Genomic DNA, 8,084 nt, shown 5'->3' with positions numbered 1-8,084 from the left:
GAAGGTTGAGAGCCACTGCTCTAGACTGAGGCACAGGAGGGCAGCCGGAGTGAAAGGCACCAGCATGCTGCAAGCAAGTCATAGGGCTGGCATGATCTTCTGTAGATAACAGGGAGCCAGGTCCATGAAATGGGGAGCCAGCTGTCCAACAGCCCAGAAGTCACACCCAGGCAGGGAAAGACCCAAGAAAGTTATTACAAGAAATGAAGTCAAGCCCTCACCTGGGGAAGCACCCTCTGCAGCCATTTGGAGAAGGGCAGGAGTCGTGACCCCCAACCACAGGGATTCCTGAGCCCTCCCCAACGCAGCCCTGAGAGGCCAGCCCTCAGCTCCCTGTGCCCCCTCCCACTCCTCAGCTACACTGACCAAGGCAAACCCCTCTGGGAATGTGACATGAGGGAAACAAGGTGACAAGCATGATGCCACCAGTTATGGAGGAGATTGGCCCTTTGTGGGAACAAAATCACTGCACTTCAGTCTGCAGCAGGTGACTGGAAAAGTTGGGGGCTGCCCAAACTCCACTCCGGGTGACCTCTGAGGCACCGCTGCTACAAGCTGATTAGTCCTGCTCTGCAGTGTGGACAGTGGGGCAGGGAAGCCCAGAGGACCAGCCCCTCATCGGATGGGTACACAGGTAATCCCTAGAGAGGAGCCTGGGTGGGACAGGAAAGATGCCAGGTCACACCAGGGCCTGGGAAGATGTCCCTTGAGTCTGCCTGCTCTGTCCTCTAACGCTAGTGGCTTCCCAAACGCTGACCAGAGGGAGAGTCTCATAAGCTGCCTCCTCTGACCCGTGCCGTGAGCACCACTTGGAGGAAGAAGCACGAGTGAGTTTCCGACCTCCAGGCAACAGCCAGCCGGCAGCCTGGGACCTCAGTGGCCGCCAGTGCCCCCGCCCTGCCATGCCTTCCCGCAGCCTTCCATTCCTTCTCCCGAACCCTGTGGCAGAAGTGAGAACAACCTTTTGGAAGGAGATTTTGCTGGGAAACTTAGAGAAAATGTTTTAGCTCCCCAAAGGGGAAAAACTATTACAAAAGTAGGCAGGTCAGTGGGCACAGAGGGTACAGGTCCATGGGTGGCAAGTGACAGAAGCTGAGTCAGGATGGCTGGGAGACAGGGAGCCACTGAGGGCCCAGCAGAGCTCATCTCCAGGTGACCCTGAGGACACGTGAGTCAGCTCTGCCCATTATCTTTCCCCCTGGACAGCACAGCTAAGCCTCACACCAGCTGCCTGGCTCACCTGGACTTCAACCTCACAGGCCCCAGCAGATCCCCCTGAGCATGGCTGAGAGGGGGCCCTCGGGGTCCAGGGGACAAGCTGTAACTGGCCTTCGGTGGTTAGGCGTCTATTCCTGGACTAACCAGCTGGGGGTAGGGAGTGTAGTTGACCATACAAGCTCTGTAGGAAGCAAGCAGATCCCATCAGAGGCAAATGGTGGCCTGGTAGCAGAGGCACCACCCCTGAAGAAGGCAGCTCAAATGGGCATTTCCCACACAGAGGGAGTGAGCCTGACAGAGAGGGAAGGGCTGGTACAGCAGCCCCAGGCCTAGGCTGGGTGAAGCGCCAGGCTACAGGGGCGAGGCAGGGCAGGTCCTGCCCTCCTCTGTGCTTGGACTGGCTGGAGAGCTCTGGGATGCCCCTCAGGTCCAGCTGGCTCTGCTGCAGGCTGCTGATGAGGCCATGGATGTGGGGAATGGGCTGTGAGGTAACAGGGTCCCCCACAGCCTGGGAAACACTCAGGGAGTGACCCCCAGCCACTTCTCCACCTTTAACGACATGGGAGTTTTTTGTTGGTTTTTTGTTTGTTTATTTTGTGAAATAGAGTCTTACTACATCGCCCTCCGTAGAGTGCTGTGGCGTCACAGCTCACAGAAACCTCAAACTCTTGGGCTTAAGCAATTCTCTTGCCTCAGCCTCCCAAGAAGCTGGGACCACAGGTGCCCGCCATGACGCCCAGCTTTTTTTTGGTTCAGTTGTCGTTGTTTAGCCAGGTTCAAACCCTCCAACCTTAGTGCATGTGGCCGGCGCCATAACCACTGTGCTACAGATGCCGAGCCTAACATTCTTTTCACCTGCCAGAAGTCACGTAGCCCCGCCATACTTTCCTGATTACAGCTTTTCCTCCTTAACGTTAATCCTTACTCCAGGTGTTAAGATTTACCTTGTTAAAGATACTTTATAAATAAAGCTGCTTCCCTGGTTCAGTGGGTTCAGTGCAGTCGGCGGCTGTGTCAGGCCTTCCGATCTCATACCTCTCGTATGGTCTGTGTCCCTCTTCATGTCCCACCATTTCCACTCAGGTTACTTCCACCCCTTCGCACTGGTTCGTGAGACATGGAACCATCTGTGATGTGGCTGAGTTTCCTTTTTGATCAAGGTTAGCACTGGGCCCAGGTTCCTGGGAATGGCCGTCCACATGAGCTCCCAGCACTACCAGTGGGGCAGGAGGAAGGCCACAGCCCCTGGAGGGTGGTGCTTGGATGCCCTCATTACACCCTCGGGCCACTGACCCATGCAGTTCCAGGTTTCTTTGTTGTTGTTGTTGTTGTTGCAGTTTGGCTGGGGCCGGGTTTAAACCCACCACCCTTGGTATATGGGGCCAGCACACTACTCATTGAGCCACAGGCACCACCCCAGTTCCAGGTTTCATTCTGGGACTGGACACGTATGGGCCACCTGGCAGGTGTCTAGTAGGAGGTCAGCTATGAACTGATGTGTGATGGGCAGAAGTTGCCAGACCTCCCCGCTTCTCCAATGGGATCCGGCTGGCCAGTTCTCCCTGACTGTCTTGGAACAGCCCTCCTGGTGACATTAGGCCCACCCAGATAACTCAGGACAACCCAACCCCCATCTCAAAATCCACAAATTGGCAGCTATGTTACACAGTATGGCGCGTGGTTCGAGGGGTTAGGCCATGGACATCCACCACATGAGCCCAGAGTCTTACAGCTCAGCCATGACAGCTTCGTCTAAGCTCTGGCTTGGCTCCAAGGTGCAGACTCCTTCTCCCTTCTGGAGGATCTGGGGGGCTCTCCAGGCCCAGCCCCAGCAGCTGAGGCCTGGGGATGCTGGGCCTGCGGGTTATCTCCTCACTGCCAAAGCTACCAGTGAGCAGTCCAGGGGCCCTGGGGTAGGGAAGGCCAAGACCTAGGGAGCCCTTAGAAGCCTGAAAAGAGGCCTCCCACCAACTGAGCCATGAGGACCTTTGTCTGCTGGACCTGGCCATGCTGGTGAGCTCACCGTTGAACATGGAGGGGGGGAGTTGCTGCCAAGGTCTAGAGGAGCAGGCTCAGTGTGGGTGTGTTGGGGGTAGAGGAGAGATGGGACCTGAAGGCATGGGCACCTCCAGAAGCACGGATGGATGGGGAAGAGATCTGGGCTTGAGTCTCATACCATCCCCTTCCTGCCCCACCAGCCTGGCCCACTATATACCCACCTGCAAAAGGGGCTGATGCTGCTCAGTGCTGCGGGTGGGGAAGAGCTTTTGTGAGTGGTGACACTGGTCAGATCCTGGGGCAGCATCAGAGGGAATCAGCCTGCTCCTCCTGTACCCCGGGTCCCCCAACCACCCTCACCTCTCTAACTGCTGCCGGGAGCACACTGGAGGGAGAAGCAGCCACCACTCTGGCAGGTGCCTGGGGAAGCTGGATGATTCTAATCTGTGCTGCACCCCTGCAGGGCGGTGGGGGAGGGGTGGGAGGAGCAGGCTAAGAGGGGGGCCTCCAGGGAACACAGGGCAAGGAAGGTGCTCGGTGCTCAGCTCTTGGCTTCCTGGTGGGCTGTTTGTGGGGTGGAGAGGGTTCCCTGGGCAAGTGTGTCCCAACTGCTGCCTGTCACACATCCAGGTCCCTGATCTGGAGCTGAATGAAGTTCCTCTGGAAGCCTCAGCTTCACCACTGGGAGTGACCCCAAGGAGGGCTGGGGAATCTGGTGAGACACCTTGGCCTGAGGCCAGGATGAGGGCAGTTTACTCTTGGAAGCAGTTTGAGAGCATTTGGGGACCCAGGGCCTTACGGGGCGAGGGAGGAGGGGACAGCAGGGAAGGTCCCTGACAGCCCCCCGGCCTGGCTACTCCCATCTTTCTGCCTATACTTTTCTGCCCTGTTCTTCCCTCCCTCCCCTGCCCCATCTCTAGCCCTTGTGTCTGTTAAAGGAAAGGTGGTCAGTCACTCCCTGTCTTGTCCCATCCATCCCTGTACCTCAGGCACCGGGTCACCAGGTCATAGGGCAAGGCATCCCCCTCTATCCTACTTAAGGGCAGGTGTGGGGTAATGGTGACACCCATCTCACTTGAAGGAGGCACAGGCTGAACTATCATTTCCTCATTTGCTTTAAAACCCGGCCTGTCCTTGGTGCTGCCGCTATAAAGAGCACCAGCAGCTGGGCCTGGGCAAGTCCCTGCGCAGGGGCGCCGCCTCCCCCACCCCCAGGCTTCTGCCTTCTGCTCGGATCCCTCGCCCACATGTTTGGTGGCAGCCACCATTGCAGGGCCTGAGGACATGCAGAAGCCAAACCCTCCCTGTCCTACATTCTAGCCGGGCTGGGCAGAATGTTTTGGAAGAAGCAAGCAGGGTAGAAGGAACATGGTTGGGGGGGTGGGGAGTTGGAAGGAAGGAGATGGCATTTCAGATGACACTGTCACCTCTGAGAAGGGTCCACACAGCAAGGACTCAAGGTGGGTAGGAGAGTGGGATGCACCCAGACAAAGGCCCCGTGTACCCAGAGCCTAGCAAGCAGGGTCAGGGCCTGAGCAAGGGGCTGCCTGAGGAGGGAGGGCTCGGTGGGGCAGAGCACACCACCTGTTTTGTCCTGGATGGGGTTATTTGGCTAATTTGTTGGGATGGGGCTCAAAGGGAGAATCCCAGAGAGCCATGAGGGTGCTCCCAGGCCCTAGAGGAGGGAATGCAGAGGGAGGCAGGAGAAGGCATGTACTCTGGAGATGCATAGCACCTGCTGGTAGGGGTGGGGTGGGGAGGACACAGGTGCTACAGTCTTTGGCCCAAGCATCTGGAAGGATGGGGTTTATGAAGTGCACCTGACCGTAGCATGTCACATGGCTGAACAACTTCAGTGGCAGTAGGAAGGGCCACAAAATGCTAGAAGTTAAGGAATTGAAAGGCCAGTACTTGGGAAAGATGATGATTTCTGTGTATTTTGAAATCTCCAGGCTGGATGTGGTGGCTCACGCCTATAATCCTAATCGTAGCACTCTGGGAGGCTGAAGGGAGTGGATTGTCTGAGCTCAGAGGTTCAAGACCAGCCTGAGTAAGAGCAAAACCACATCTCTAAAAATAGCCAGGTGCTGTGGTAGGTGCCGGTAGTCCCAGCTACTCAGAAGGCTAAGGGAAAAGAATCACTTGAGCCCAAGAGTTTGAGGTTGCTGTGACCTATGACACCGTGGCACTGTACTGAGGGCAACAAAGTGTCTCAAAGAGTAGAGTGTCAGCCCCATATACCGGAGGTAGTGGGTACAAACCCGGCCTCCGCCAAAAACTGCAAAATAAAAAAGTGTCTCAAAAAAACAAAAATAAAAAGAAAGAAATTGGCTTGGGACCTGTAGCTCAAGCAGCTAAGGTACTAGGCACATACACCAGAGCTGGTGGGTTCAAATCCAGCCCAGGCCTGCCAAACAACAGTGACTACAACCAAAAAATAGCTGGGTGTTGTGGCAGGCACCCATAGTCCCAGCTACATGGGAGGCTGAGGTAAGAGAATCGCTTAAGCCCAGGAGTTGGAGGTTGCTGTGAGCTGTGATGCCCTGGCACTCTACTGAGGGTGACAAAAAAGAAAAAGAAATCTCCAAAAATGCTATCAAATGTGATACTAATTGTGGTAGGAATCAAGGATGGGAATCTTCAGGGAATGATAAAACTTTGCAGATCACTGCTGCACGGGGACAGGGAGGAATATGCCAGAACACATGAGCTGGAGTTTGGGGAGGAGGGGCAATAGTTTAGGGAGGAAGAAGTATCAAGAGGATGTTGACTCTGTGTCCCAGCCCAGTGCCACCTGAGACAGCAGCAGGTGCACAGCTCCTGGGGAGGAGGGGTCTAGTTCTGTCAGATATAGATGAGAAGATGTTGGCTGAAAGATTGAGGATACAGGGACTTTGCCCAGTGAGCTCATATTCCAGAGGGCACTTCGGGCACTTCGGGACGGGGGAGGTTTGGAGACAGCACACTCAGGAACTTGCAGAGCCCCAGAAAGGCTGGGGCAGGAAGTTTGAGGGTGACCTGGGGGCCCAGGCATTCTTGTGGGAATGATGTGGACGTGATAACAAGGTCCTCCTTCTGAGGGAGGAATAGCTGGTTGAAGGACAGAATTTTTTTTTTTTTTTTGGAGACAGAGTCTCATTATGTCGCCCTCAGTAGAGTGCCGTAGCATCACAGCTCACAGAAACCTCAAACTCAGGGTGGCTCCTGTAGCTCAAAGAGCAGGGTGTCAGCCCCATATACCGGAGGTAGTGGGTTCAAACCCGGCCCCAGCCAAAAACTGCAAAATAAAAAGAAACCTCAAACTCTTAGACTTAAGCCGTTCTCTTGCCTCAGCCTCCCAGGTACCTGGGACTGCAGGTGCCCCCTAGAACACCCAGCTATTTTTTTTTTCTTTTGCAGTTGTCACTGTTGTTTGGCAGGCCCGGGCTGAGTTCGAACCCGCCAGCTCTGGTGTATGTGGCTGGCGCCTTAGCCACTGAGCTACAGGCGCCGAGCCTGAGGGACAGATTTAAACTAGACTGTGCTCCCTTGAGAGAGAGCAAAGGAACATGGACAGATTTTCCAACATTTGCTCCTAGTATCAAATGGTATTTCCTAGAGTGAGATTCTAAGATTTCACAAGAACTGCTTAAAAGGGGTGTTGTGTGGATTTCCTGGGTCTGCTCTAACAAAGGACGACAAACCAGGTGGCTTAAAATGACAGAAATGTTTCCTCTCACGGGGCTGGGAGCCAGAATTCAAGATGAAGTAGGCCGGGCTGGCGCCTTCCGAGCCTGAGGAAGAACCTGCTTGTTGTTCTGTCTTGGTGGCTGGTGCTATCGTCCCTGTGAGCATCTCTGCGTCTCCTTTCCTCTTCTTGTTAGACCCCACTCTGACCCAGCATGGAATACTGGAGTTCAGTTAACCATTTGACTTGATCCTGAAGTCCCATGCGTGGGTGCTTGTGCCTACGACACACTCCAACCCTCCAGAGACAGGCTGTTTGTTCAACATCAGATCCCCAGACCTCACCTCTGGTCTGAGTGCCAATCTTCAGGGCTGGGATTAGTACTTCCAAGCTTCTAGTTAACACAGGGACAAGTCTGGAAAGAGATGTGGGCAATTCCAAAGGTCCCCGAGCCCTGCTGGGCCCTAGCGCCGTGGTCGTGCTCTCTTTAGCAGCACGAGTGTCTTCCCATCAGAAGGAAGCTCTGTGCAGCAATGCTTAGCCCAGCCTTGGTATAGCTTAGCTTCCTGACCGCAAGGTGGCTGGTTGTCATTTTGTCAAATTTCAGGGTGTGCTATGCCATCATTCAAACGTTCTGACACAGTCGTTAGTTGAATTTTATTTTTATTTTTTTGGGACAGAATTTCACTATGTTGCCCTCGGTAGAGTGCATGGTGTCACAACTCATAGCAACCTCAAACTCTTAGGCTTAACTGAGTCTCTTGCCTCAGCCTCCCAAGTAGTTGGAACTACAGACACCTGCCACAACGCCCTACCCAGTGAGCTGTGTGCACTGCCAAGTAGTTGAATTTTAAATTAAATAACAGGTGAGCTAAATGCATAAACTAAATTATCAAAAAGGGAAAACCAAGCAAGCCCTAAAGTAAAAAGTGAATGCCACTTAAATGTGGTTCCTGTGGGCAGCGCCTGTGGCTCAGTGGGTAGGGCACTGATCCCATATACTGAGGGTGGCAGGTTCGAACCCAGCCCTGGCCAAACTGAAACAAGTAGCTGGGCGTTGTGGCAGGCACCTGTGGTCCCAGCTACTCGGGAGACTGAGGCAAGAGAATCGCCAAGGCCCAGGAGTTGGAGGTTGCTGTGAGCTGTGACACCTCGGTACTCTGCTGAGGGCAATAGAGTGAGACTCTGTCTCAAAAAAAAA

The sequence above is a fragment of the Otolemur garnettii genome, unplaced genomic scaffold (assembly GCF_000181295.1).
Source record: "Otolemur garnettii isolate 467f Iridium unplaced genomic scaffold, OtoGar3 scaffold00018, whole genome shotgun sequence".
Taxonomy (NCBI): Eukaryota; Metazoa; Chordata; class Mammalia; order Primates; family Galagidae; genus Otolemur; species Otolemur garnettii.
The sequence above is the reverse complement of the archived record's forward strand: the minus strand, read 5'-3'. Positions refer to the sequence as shown.